This window comes from Cimex lectularius, unplaced genomic scaffold (assembly GCF_000648675.2).
Source record: "Cimex lectularius strain Harlan isolate CLEC.00 unplaced genomic scaffold, Clec_2.1 scaffold50, whole genome shotgun sequence".
Taxonomy (NCBI): Eukaryota; Metazoa; Arthropoda; class Insecta; order Hemiptera; family Cimicidae; genus Cimex; species Cimex lectularius.
The window spans coordinates 596,908-611,463 of NW_019392716.1; the positions used below are offsets into that span (position 1 = coordinate 596,908).

General features: G+C 33.4%; 1 protein-coding gene and 1 pseudogene across 14 annotated transcripts in view; both read left to right on the top strand.

Moving 5' to 3' along the window:
* The window catches only part of LOC106664325 (CUGBP Elav-like family member 4), a 483,670-nt gene that overhangs the window by 314,549 nt on the left and 154,565 nt on the right, over nucleotides 1–14,556 (top strand). The window lies entirely within an intron of this gene.
* On the top strand, nucleotides 11,506–12,515 carry LOC112126760 (annotated as a pseudogene).

Below are 14,556 nucleotides of genomic sequence, written 5' to 3' on the forward strand. Positions count from 1 at the left end.
TGTAAAGTACTTTAATTAAACGTTAATTTTTAAGCATTCTCATGATCGCTAAACAAAGAAAAAGTGTAAAGATCTTAAATCAACAATGAAATTCTACACTAATCCCAATCAAGTACGATTTCAATTTGTAAAGCACCCAATTATAATCTGAATTTTATAATCATTTTCATAGAAATTTTAAAGAATTTTTTTAAATCAATTTAAAGCACTTCTAGTGATAAAATAACGGGATTTTAGTCATTTAGATAAAGCCCAATAATTTAATATTTTCATCGTTCCCTAAAATAATTAGCTGAGTAGATTGTAGAATTAGAATGTGTAAAATCAAGCTGACTTCCTAAATCAGGGTATAAGTTGCATTGAAAAACTGTATTTTCAGTCTATTTGTTGCTTATTACTAATATTAATGTCAATAGTGGTCAATTATTGGTATAAGTTAAAATTGTTGGTTATATTTGTTTTACAATCGTTCTAGCAAAAACAGAAACTTTTTTAGTTGGCTATTACTAAATATTTTCATTGTTAATAAAGAGAAAAACCTGTCATACAGGACAGCTTAACGTCCAATTACCCCTTGAGTGTAGCAGACGCAGGGTTAGACTACTTCATTTTGTTTAAATCATTCTCTGGTGAATATTTTGTACTAACAAGTAAGTAGTACCATAAGTATTAATATGTACTTGTATCCTAAGCGTTTATAAGTACGAATACAGCTGATTTGCTGCTGAAGACAAATTTGTAGAATTTGTAATGTCCTTGTAAGTATAAAAATTCGCTCAATTGGGGCAATTAAGCAGAGTTCACTTTGAAATTTTCTACAAATTTCAACGTTGGGCAACTTCAGTATGTACCAGCTTAATTTGAAAATGTTGAAAAAGAACCTTTAGGATCTGTGTTCTGCCGAATCCCGTTTTCCGGTTCCGTTGAAATCCGTACATTGCACAAGAAATTATGTTTCCACTTGCTTTGTTTCTGTTGTTATTTAAAGGTGTAACTAAATAGGGTCGTAGTTTGTTTCCTCGATTGTTCAGGGTCCGGGAAAGCATGTTCATGGACCACTGGTTTCATTTGTCGTCCGTTTGCAGGTCGCTGACTACACCACGTGAACGCCTAGATAGAATTCAAAGCAGATTAATCTAAAAACAACGGCTCTCCTTCGCCGGCTCATTCCCTTTGAGGTTCAAAAACGTTTCAGCATGACAAACTCGGAAATTATATTTAATTTGCTTTATAACAACAAAAAACAATGAATGGGTGGAAGATCTTAGGAGATCTTTTATCGTTTATTTTCCCTTTGATTATATTCTATCGTTCCAATTGGCTTTTGTATTCTGTATACAAATTTAGCTTTCTTTACTATATAAACATAAAACAAAATTGAATTGTATATATTTTTCATTCTCCACACACGGACATAAAAGAGCTTTTAATATATTTTTTTTACAATTTGACCTACATATTTGTGCACTCATATACTTTTATATATATATATATATATATATATATATATATATATATATATATCATTCTTCATATAATACTCAGTTGCAATTTCGCACTAGAAAAGTAATCTACACCTTCGAACGGGTAAAATATCTTTGAAAAAAATTTCGAACAATAATAACTGATAATGTTTTTAAGCCGCAGAACTTTTCAATACATTACACTCAATCCCCTGGATAGCTTTAAACAGTCAATGTTGGCAGGGTTGAACAAGAAAATTGTAAACTGTTTTTGACAGCTGTTATATCAAATTAGTTATTGATTTACAGAAAGCGATCAAATGGTTATGGGTGAGGTTTGAACGATGCCCTTTTTTCTATTTAATGTTAATGCTTCAAACATATCATGTGCGATTGGAAACTCATTAAACATTACTGGAAGTAAACGTATGTTTTTTAGTGGTTTTCCACTTTTGTGTACTTAAAACGTCCGACGCATAAGCAACAAATATGATAATGATGATTCAGTGATTATGAATAACTTATTGCTCTTGGTTTGCACACTGTTGGATTAAATAATAGTTAATAATTATTAATAAAATTCAAACACATAATCGATTGATCAAATTAAATTTATAATGAATGTTGGTTTTTAATTGCCACGATTAGTTTAAACGCTTTGATTTTTTTTTCAAATTGGCTATATAAAATTAACTCCTAAACTAAAGCCGCCATAAAAATGATCTGTGTCTAAAATATTGGTTGATATTTCTATTTTAAAAAACAGCGATTGAGCACGAACCTAAGTACGTTTATTACTCAAAAAGGCAGGTTTTTAATATTTATCGTTTGTTTAATTGATGACGATTTGATTCAATATGACTAATTTAAATGGTCTTGTCATTAATAAAGACGAATGTCAAGTTTAATTTCTATTGAAAATAACATTTGAGGTATGATTAATAAAATGGCATTGAATATAATACAAGAGCCAAAACGTTTCATAAAATAACAAAATTTATACTAGCTTCCGATTAAGGCCGATACATATTAACAAAAAATGCAGATTAATTAGTATCGGAATTGAACGAAATGATTGTTATTGCCACATGAATGATTTGAAGAAGAGCCATAAACTTGTAAAAACAGCCTGAACCATTTTTCAATTGAGCTAACCAAATTTTTATTTAAATTATGCCAACTAAACAATATTTATACCAGAAGAGAGAAAAAAGATGAAATTTACGCTTAATTTTGTTAAAAAGTTCGAAATCTTTAGAAAAAAAAGTCTTAAATGAAACAAATATTATTGTAAACTGAAATAACAATTTTGTACGGTAAATTATTTTCTGCCAAAGTGTAGACAATATTTATTAATTATACCTAACGCGCTTTTTCTAAACATACTTCTAAAGATACACACAACATAATAATTCAAACAAATAGTAAAATACGATGCTACCAAATTAAATCAACATAATAATTCAAACAAATAGTAAAATACGATGCTACCAAATTAACTCTTTTTAAAATTCATTTATTTTTTGTTCGTTCCAGTACATATATTCGTACATTTTAGAAATTGTTGGTAGAAATTACATCAGGTCGCATTACTGACACTACTCGCAGCACTGCGCTCCCGGTGGGCACACCTTAAAAAACCTGCCTAGGGTGGTCTGTGAAGGATTCAAGAGATTAATAAAAAAGGACTTGAACAGATGTGGATGAGACAAAAATGTAAAGTGGAACGGAACAAGTCTTGAAGGTCATTGTTGATAGTGAGTTTAGAGAGGTAGTAGGAAGCTTGGAGAACTCGTCTGAGGACTTTTGGAAAGTTTGGTTGGGATGGATGTTGCATGACTTCGTGGAACCAAACAGTTCTTCTACGTGTGTCTAAATATGTCGAATTATTGTTTGTTATATCTGATATTGGTTCAAGCAGTTTTCTTAGTGGTCTTTTGTTGAGTTCTTGTTGCTTCTGTCCACGTCAGTCTGCTGCCTTGGTACAGTCCTTAGTATTAAACTTAGATGACTGTAATTACTTACTGTTGGCGAATAGAAAGGGGTGTTTGACCTAAGTGAATTTTTTTTCTCCAATCTTCGATAAGCTCAAGATGTTTCTTATAAAGATGGTTAATATGACATTTGAATTTTTACTTAATGTTATGGTATCGTCAGCCTACATTGACAGGTCAACTATTGGCCTCACATTACTCTGTAGCAGTGTTGGGTTAAGCATGAGTTCAGGATAATAGGGATTTGGTAGGAAATTTTTCAGTTTGTAGAGAATTGGAGAATTGGATAGCGGCTGCTTGGATCTCCACAGCTCCTGGGCAGTACCCATTCTTCTCTGATCTTGAAATAAGTTACAAATTTTTCAGAAGTGCCTAGCTGGATCAAAAACAAAAACAAAAAAACATATTCTTGCAATCAAAAGCCTCAAACCGAACCGCGAGTATCGATTTCAAATTTTAAAAAAATTATAGGTATTTTAAAGAATATTTTTAGGTATAATCGATGAAATGGCAATCAAATATAAAATTAATTACCAAACTTTGCCCAGGATAACAATTCTTGAAATTGTTGATGAATTTTGTTATTATTTATATAATAATTAATAATGCCGATTAAAATGTACAGTACTTCCTATCATTCAAGAGGGCTTAACGCGTCTTAATGGAAAATGTTAACATTTCCTGTGTTTGTTAGCAAAATCGAAAACTTTCATTTCTTTTGGGGTGAATTGTTATTCAAACTTTCTTAAAAATGAGTTTCAGTGAATTTTCCAACTTTTTCTCATTGGATGTTTAAAACTTTGTATTTAGGGATTTGTAAAACCATTTCCACCCGAAGTTCAAGTATTAGGCGAAAGAAAGGGCGAGGCCATTCAAGGGCTTTAACACTCCTTTAATCGAGGTTCGGACTGTAAGGCCCTGTTTACTTTACAGGAGGAGAGCTCGCCCAGAAGGGGGAACAAATGGTGTAATGAGTTTTGCGGAAGTGGAGGAAGCCTAGGGGCCGAACAAAAGAACGTAGAAAAAGGGGAATGGGGTGTCGTGCAACATCTGATAATGTTTCAACACAACGGTTTAATGTGTAGATTACACTTTTTCAGCCGGGGCGCGTTGAAGCCCGGCGAAAAATTGGGACCTTTGGAAAAATCTGGCCTCTCTCCTCAGCCCTCTCCGTCCTAAAATAACATTTCATAGCCACTTTGATCCTTTTTCCTCCCTAAGGCCGCAAAGACCTGCATGTTCAACAATCTGCCCTTCAAACCCCCCTCAAATCACGGCTGTCACGTTTATAAAGCCACGTTTTAAAAATATACTTCTTTGAAGTTGGTTTTGTTAAAAGATCCTTTCTTTCTCTCTTTTTAAAGATGGACTTATTTTATAAATGAAATCCTCAACTAACACAATCTTCTACGAAATCACATAAAGCTACCATTATTTAGTTCAATATGGTTTAAAAAAATACACCTAAGAAAAACAACAATATAAAAATATCTAAAACAAAAACATTACACAATTTCCTTGTTAATTTTTAATTCAATCCTGTGCGATGTCAAATGTTCGAAATTGTTGTTTTCAGGGCTGATGCCCGAATCCGATCGAGTGGCCGGTTTTCGAAAAGGGCTGCCGACCTACGTGGAAACCCCTGATGGATGGGGATATCGAAATGAATTTAACCCTTTTTTTGTACATTTGAAACAAATCATAGTGAAAAATTCCCCCAGGCTCAAACGAAAAAACCTGTTTCTATTGTAAACAATATTATAACTTAAATTTATTTTTCATAATATATAATCTTCATATTTTTTATTAATGTATGACTCATTAAATAATTTTTAAATTGCCTAGAAAACACATTAATCTTTAATACAGAATTTTTTCTAACCTCTCTAGTTTACTAATCAGCAGTGCTTCAAAGTATTGGGCACGATATCCTCTGCTCTAGAAAACAAATATTATTCAGCCGTATTGCTTGATGTTACAAAAGTATTCGGCCGAGTGTGAAACCGAGTGTGTCTTCGTTAAAAGTTCAAACGTATCCTCCCTCACTCCTACTATTTCATCCTGAAGTCCTGATTTAAAGTTAGAATCGACACCGATTTTTCACCCATCACGCCAGTCAAGATTGGCGTTTCACAAAGAAGTATCCTTCGTCGAATCCTGTACACTGTTGAAATACCTATACATCCAAGCACACAACTCACAAGATACACAGAAGAGACGCTACAATCCTAACATAACCAGGAAAGCAATGTAACATCTGAAACTCATTACTGATTGACCACTCGGTAGCGAATCAGGTTGTACAACAGCCAACAAGTAATGCTCAAATCCAACCAATTCCGTTACTTTGAGCTTTAGGAACCCACATACAAGACTAAAATTACGAGATCAAAAAATATAGATTGCTCAGATACCTACGGGGACAAAATCAACTAAACATGGATAACAAACTAACTGCTTACAAAAACTTATTCAGACTTATTTGAACTTAAGGAGTCGTACTATTGGGTCGGAAAAATCCTCCATCATCCAACGAAGTCTTTTCAATCCAAAGTTCCTCAACGCTCTCTTCTACTTCTCCAATCAAAGGATCCATAAGAAATTAAAATCCCATTCGTAAAGGATCTTATCAGATCCCATCCTTATTTTCTACTCTAAGCTATCCATCCACCCCAACTCTTTCCTTAACGCCCCACCCTTTTAATCCTCATGTCGTCTAAAGCGACGATGGCCTTGTGACCTACTATGACCTACCCAACTAAATAAAAGAAGTTCCAACACTGGCTGGTATCCCTTCCAGCCTCCTGGTCTGACAAATCTATCAGATGTTGTACATCAACTTATACCCTGTATAAGTATAAGTATTATATTAATATATCTATACATAAGTACATGTATTCACTCCGTATATATTTATTTTTTACAAATAGCAATAAATAAAATAAATTTTTAAAAATGCTTTGGTTTACAAACATTACACCTTTAAAAGTACGATTCCGCAATAATTTATACAATATTTTCAACATTAAACGAAAATTAAATTAGTTTTATAAAGAAAGATAAGGAAGATATATAAAAGAACCACAACACATTTTTAACTTTAACAACTAATTATTTGATCAGGATTAATTATGACACAAGAAAATAAACAGTAAAAAGGCAGGCATCTATGATCATGTGCGGCTTAATATAAATTATGAATCTAAAATTTTTAACAGAAGGAAAACAAATTTTTTTAAATAATATTTGATCACATCATATAATCGACATTGGTTTATATAGGAACATTACAATTTTATTACTAGTCAGATGTTGATTATGTTAATACCCCGTGTTTCCTTCATTTTTATGGCTGTTGGGGGTCATTATTTTTATTATATTTCATGTAAAATTAAGTTCCTCCTATTTGCCTGTTTCAGTTTATTCTCATTTTTTTCTTAATTAGCTGACCTATTTATTTATACAGAAACCCTTGATCTAAATTGTCTTATGGTTGTGTCATTTGCTTGTATTCTATTTGAAGTTGATGTTCAAGACACAAGTTGAAGACAAATGAAAATTGTTGTTAATCCGTATTACGGGCCGTAATCTGAATCGCATATTCAATCAGGCTGAATCGTGGTAATCGACTGATTAAACTGTGATCTCCGATCCGGCGGTGATCGCTCCCATGAGGATGCTGGTGCGACGAAAACCCCCGTGGGCCAAGTGACATAATTGAAACTGTCACGACAATTTATGTTTACATCGTTTCAAACGGTTTTCCCCCTTTTATCACCTGTGCATTCGGGATCAACCGAATTAACAGAACTTGATGTCTTTTTTATACGATCTGATGATAAGTATGAAATTCTATGGATTACTTTATCAGACCAATACTTTTTCGCTAAAATGACTTGGATTAATAAATAAAAATAAAAAACTGGAGAATTTTTTATTTATATTTTGTAAATCACTTTTTGATACAGCAAGGGTTGTATTTTCAATATAAACTAGAGAATTACAATTTATCTCAATTATGGTTGGTAAATTAGTGCATATTGCAAAAACTTGCAATTAGAGGTACATAGTTATTAATTAGAGCAATTTTAACAATAAGTAAATAATTTTTCTTTAAAAACTATCCTCTGTAACCTACATATTATTGCTTTAACTTGTACTCTATTTTCTTTATCTTCACTGACAATTACAAAATACAGTAAATCTGTTAAAATAGAGAAAAGCAAGAAGAAAATGAATTTACTTATGAAAAATCTCTCTGCTTGTAAAACATTCGCAAATTTAGACATTCTTGAAAGTTATAAGATTTTCTATAGGACGGCCAGGTAGATGGTGTAATACTACACCTATTATTCAAACTAGGTAAATTGATAATTCTAGGAAAATTGGCTTGTTACTTGGAAAAGTCTTAAGGTACAACCCGACAATGAAATTTCAACCTGAACGCCGTATTGCTTCAAGCATAATTCTCATAAAATAACAACAGTGAAAAGTTTAAACCGTAATTTTATTTTCGATATATTTCAATCAAATTATTCGAAACCTTCGCAGCATTTGATTGATGGTGGTGACAAAGAGGAGGATGCTAGAAACTGGGTATTCCTCAAGCACTGCACCCTTTTCGTTTATTCTGCTTTGCCTCGTTCTAGTGCAATTGACTCAATACTTATTTTAAAAATCAGTGTGTCATTGCTGCAATTCTTTATCGCGGGATCTTTATTTTCCAATGAATGATGGTAGTTTCTTCCTCCCCATTGAGCTACTAGAAAGGGATCATCTTTGAATATATCCTTGTTGTGGAGGTGTTTTCCCAGAAGACAGTGACCTGTATAGATCCGTATCACCATCTGAATTTTAGTCTTTTTAACTTTATGTGTTTGTCAGTTTTAATAAGGATTCTTTGTCCATGAATTTACTCTGTCTGACTGGATATAACTTGCAGATCCTTCTTTCATAAGTATATAACAAAAATTAAAGTGTTATTACGACTACCATATAGCTGGAAGCATAATTCTCGTAAAATAACCACAGAGTAAAGTTTTAACTGAAATTTTATTTTCAATATATTTCAATTCAACTATTTTCAAATTTTGTAAAATTTGATTCATGATGATGGGGCTTGTTCCTATGGTAAGCACTGTTCCTTTTTGGCCTATTGTACTTTCTGTAGTTCAGGGCAATTGTCTTCGTCTTTCTTGAAAGAAGCAGTCTAGGACTGCCATTACCCGGATCTACTTGGTAGTCATGTCTCTATTAAGCAGTTACTTTCCACTCCAGCATCAATGGCAGTTTTCCCCTCATTGCGTAACCTAGGGTCATCGTTGAATATACCCATGTTAAGTATTTTTTCAGATGCCAGTGACCGACATAGAGTCCTATCGCTTCCTTGATCAATGAATTATCATGTATATTAGTATCAATCTACTTGCCCATTTTAGTGAGGGTACTTTGTACATGAGTATACTGTAGGTGTCATATTTTTTCACATAGCTGCCACACTGGGTTTTACCTCCTTTTGTTTTGTTTAGAACTATTCTTAGATGATCGTTTTATCCCAGTAAGATCCGGTCTTGCAAACCATTCTTTCTTAACAATATAATAAAATATTTAAATTAATTTAAGTTAAAATTGAACATGAAAAGAAAAAGAGTAATATTATCTAACTACCGAATTGAGGGTGTGTGTATAAGGATTAGTTCGTTACTTCAGTGTTCGGAGTTTGAAAAGTTTACAACTGTACAGCCTGGCTTTTTTCTACTTTCTACTATGATCTATGAATGTAATTCTTGGTCCAGAATAATTAGAATAATGCTAATGTTTGGCGCATTTACTATGTAGATAGAAGAAACATGTAATTGTACTTAGAGACATTTGACCTTATTAAATTTATACATTTTTACAATTGGCAATAATTACAAATCATCCTTGAAATGCAAAATATTAAAGAATTCACTTTTAAGCCTTTTATTTTAACGTGAAGTAATATAACTGGATCCTATTTTATTTAAAATATTTAATAATTTGTAAACAATTTTGGAAAGCATAATTCTTGAAGTAGAAGGAGGAGATAGAGTAAATATATAATCGCAGATAGAATTATGCTTCATTATTTTAATAGGTTTAACTTTCGTTTAATTAACTAATAGAAAACAAATTATACCTGTAATTAATTATAAGTTGAAACTATTCACAAGTAGAAACTTAACGAAAAACAGGAAATTACAAAAAACAAAAAATTCAAGGTCTTTTTCGATTCTTAAAAAACTGGCTTAAATTCGATTATAAATTTTTGTAGCTTGTATAAGGTTTGACATCAAATATTTCTTTTTGCATAATACCATCAGATTTTGTTCACACGGTCAACTTAATTAGCTTGACCTTTATCGGCACGCGTTTGCGCTTCGCCTGTTTAGTTAATTAAAGCCACCCCCTCCGCCCCTTTATGTGCAATGCACTTTACACTCTTAACGTTTTCCTTTATTTAATCATTAAAGTTTGAACCTTAATTAACCTGGCTCAATTCGAAAATGACCGTTTGTGAAACTATCGATTGAGAATAAGCTGGTTAACACAGACATTACACGGGCCGTGTTCTCTATTTCACTATTGAGCTGGAACTGTTTACGTTCGATCATAAGTATATAATTAATTATTAATTGAACTTACACAAACCTTTGACGTTGTTTTGTTGGTTTCACTGAATAAAATATGAGATTTGATGGTGATGCATAAATTCAAGCTTTTCGTAATTTGCTGTACAATATCAGCATACTTGTTATTATTTATCTTTATAATAATAAAAACGAACTATCTCAGTTTGATCCTAAATGTTTCATCTAGTTCTTTTTTAACCTTTGACTTAATTAAATTTAAAACGCTTAATTAGTACAATGAAATAAGGTTGAAAAAACAACGACTTCCAAAAAACTTGTCTATTTTTTATGAAAACATCACACAATAGAAATAAAATTTGGTTTTTAAACAAAAATAGAAAAAATATTGACCTAATTTTTTTGTTACTTGATCATTCAGCTGGAATACACCTGTGCATTGTTTTGATATTATTGAATAAAGAATTTTAAAAGAAAACGGCCAGAACTATTTTACCAATAGGAAACTTAAAGTAAATTTACTGGAAAGGGAGGAGTTTTGTGTGAGAAGGGCGCTTGTTTGAGATGGGGCGAGTGAGAAGAACTCTTACTGAATTTTCCAATAGTCTCTATGAACTTCTTTACCTACTCTGTGTGTTTCAGGCCTGTGTTTACATACACAGGGTGAGTCGTATAACACTCGCTCCCACCCTGACCTCTTTTCATTCTGTAATTGTCACATTGAAATCTCAGATTTCACATTTCGTTTATGTTGAAATGAGAAAGGACAGCCTTTTTTGGAAGGCGACAGTTATTAATTCACACAGTGTATGAAATCATAAACTAACCATAAGTTATAACACAACTAACTATAATTAATTACACCAAATATTCTATCGTACTTTTCAAGCACTCGGGCCTTAATTGTCATAAGGATGATCCTTTTTATCCCATCAAAAACGAAATAAGTTCATCCAAAAAATAAATACATTTGCCAAGATGAGAACTTTTGTTAACAGGGGACATATTATATTGTGAATTTTTACGAAAAAAAGACGTTGAACTAAGCTTTAAGCAAGGTAGTTTAAATATTTGTTAACCAGAGAAGTTAAGATATGAGCATTGACAGACAAATCACAAAATATCTAAAATAAATAATACATTTGCTAACGGTACGCTTTTTGAACTTTCATACACTTGTCCAGCTTCAGTTCTGTGTTTTATCTTTCTTAGTCAAGTTTTATGTTGGAAAACGTCATGATGGACCGTTAAAGTTAAAATAAACTATTCTTTTCATATAAGTTTTTGGTCGAGATGAAAAAGTTAGTGTCACGAGGGGGGTTCGAACCCAGCCGAAGGTCATTTTACGGCCAAGACCTTACACACAAAAAAATTAATTGGAATAAGTAATTTGGTCAATTAGATCACTAAACATAAATGGATTAATAGTTAAAAGAAACAAAAAACAATGGGTGACCGATATCAAGAAATTCCATCATTTAAATGTGTGCTTGTGGGAAACGGTGGCACATTCAAAACTACATTTGTCAAACGGTATCTGACTAGAGAGTGTGAGAAGTATGTGACTACCCTGAGTGTCGAAGTCCACCCCTTTCACACTGGCCGAGGGCCAATCCGGTTCAACGTATGTCACACTCCAAAGCAGGAGAAATTCAGGTCTTATAAAGTGCTATTATATTCAGGTCATCATCATCATGTTTGATGTCATATCTAGGGTAACTACAAGAATGTACCCAACTGACAACCGAGGTTTAGTACGAGTATGCGAGAACATGTCTATAGTATAATTACAACTTTGAAAAACCATTCTTATGGCTTACAAACTAAGCTGATCGGAGATGCCAACCTTGAATTCGTCGCAAAGCCGCGTGAACTTAATTTGGATCCAACATAAAGACCCCAAATAGAAGAAGAATTCCGGATAGTTCAAAACGCACCAATCCCTGAGGACGAGGAAAACTTGTAAGCTACAAATTGAAATAAATTTATCATTATTTATCTAAAATTTGGTGGTAAACTTGTTCCCTTTCTCCATTATTTTATAATATTATATGAAGATTTTTAATAAGCCTGATGGTAATTCCTCTGTCAGTCTTGTAAGCTCAAGGCCTGAAAATTTGAAAATAATTGCTCTCCTGCGCTTTAAAAAGACTGCTATTTTTTAAAAATTAACAATTCAATATATTATAAATTTATGTAGTAAAAAAGGGTAATCAGAAAAAAGTGAGATCCTTTGGCAAGCTTATATCTACTTCATCAGTACATTAGTACTTTAAAAGGGTAACAAATCTGAAAATATATTAACAAATTTAAACCCCTGGTTTCAAGTAAAATGAAATTCAATATTGATCATATTATAGCACCAGATTGAACATAAACATTCCATATTAAAAATATTTATACTACATCAGAAGGTTCGAGTGTTCTAGGTTTCCTTAAAATTTAAAGCTAAATTCACATTTTCGTTTAGTTTTTACACATATGTTGCAAACTTCCTAACTATGTTATTAACAAAAATTATTATTATTGTCAGTACTGATTAAATTTAATTATGTGTGTAGAAATGTGGGTCATAAGGCCAACTGAAGGATTATGAAAAACCCTGGCTAAGAAAAAAATATACAAATTCGTTAGTTCAGTTTTTGTGTTCAATGATTAAAAACTAGTTTTGGTGTATTGTGTTAAATTTACAAAAAGTATAAACTATTCTGCAAATTAATTGACAAGTAACAACGTGAGAGGAAGCGCGTGTTGGTGAGCAGTTTTTCGTGGTTACTTTCTTCTGATATATATCTATATATATTCTATTTTTAAACGCAACGGTACTGTACGAATACAATTATTTGTTATTTGGTCATTATTGTTACCATTTGTTGTCATATGCTTTCTTACCAACATTGTTGTGGAAAATTTGGAGGTGAAACAAAACTTTTGTTAGGAGAGCACAACGTCATGGAACAGAAAGCGGGCTGGTCAAAAACAAAATTATAAAGGGCTACGTCAGGTTAGATGAACTGGATAAGAGACAGTACGGGTCAGAGTTTTGGAATTAAACCCCAAAGTCTAACTATTTCAATGGATTTATGATTGTAATGAAGATCGGTCAAAGGGTTAGAAGGGGTGGTTTTGGAAGAATGCAATTAGGGTAGTTGTGCTTTGAAAGGAGGTGAGGGCGGGCGGAGAAGTGGGCTGGTCCGCGGCTGCTCAAATACAACGTGCCCCGCCTTCGCTTTCCTTAACCTATTATATTTGTCGTTTAAATCTAGGCTGTTCACAATGCGCAGCATTCGCCAAAGACGTCTTGACCGTCGGATAAAAGTACAGGGACGACAGGGGCAACTCTCCTGACCCAGATTTGAACCCGATGCCGGCCTAGATTCCGGGAAAGGCACCGATTTCCTTCCAGCCCGTTCACCCTTGATTAATGAGTCGCCACGTCGACGAGCACTTAAACCGTCTCTATCGACTCAATTCCAATGGTGAATCTCTATTGGAACTAACTTATAATTGAACCTCGCCGAGGGAACTGAAAAATTAGGTCAACCTTCAAAGTGGTAAGAGTTTTACGCGATGGGCTGATGTGAAAAGTTCTTGGTAATTTGCTCTGCCAATAAAACTTTTTTTTCTAATAAAATATTTATTACCATCTCTATAAAAATACATTTTTTAATTTTTCGGAATATCATACATATTTACAATAAACTATGGCATGATGGGAGTTAGCAACCATTGTTGTTCTCCCAACTTTACACAAGGGCTAGTCTTTGACGAGGAGGTCCCGGGGTCATCTCCGCTTTGATTATCTGACGGGATTATAGGGATGGATTATGTTGGGCATGGATCGGGATAGTGGGTTTGGGTGAGCGGATAGTTTATGGTGGAACTTACAAAATTTGTAGGGGATTAATTTATTTGCAAAGGGTATTTTGATGTCGTTGAAAAGGATGGTATTGAATCATAGAGCGTTGACTATGATTCTGAGGACTCTGGGTTGGAAGGACGGAATTCGTTGTATTTCAGCAGGATCAGCGGTGCCCTACGGTTCCAGTCCATCTGTCCAAATGGGTTTCAGTAATGTTTTATATTGTCTCAGTTGGTTTTATGTCGACATGTTAGATTTCCAACCAAGTAGTTTATAGCGAAATCCGAAAGTCACACGCGTCGTTCAATTCCTGTCTTTTTGTTTGTTTATTTAGGTTAAGAGTGTCAAGCTAGCGTAGCCGGTTTTAGAATGTTGTTGAAGAATATTGAGTAAGGGGTTTTGCTTCTGAGAGTAAACGTAACATGGGTGTATTTGTTTAATTTTTTCCACCAAAGTTTGCTCCAATACCTATTCGTTGGACGTATTCCTGGAGCGGCTCTGAGGCTATTGCTGGATTGGGATCAGAGGCAAGCAAGACTGTCGTCTACAAAGGCTGAAAGGAGGGTAAAGTAGATGCCTGAAGTGTAGATGAGGTACAGGACTCCCACAGGACAGCAGTCGACAGA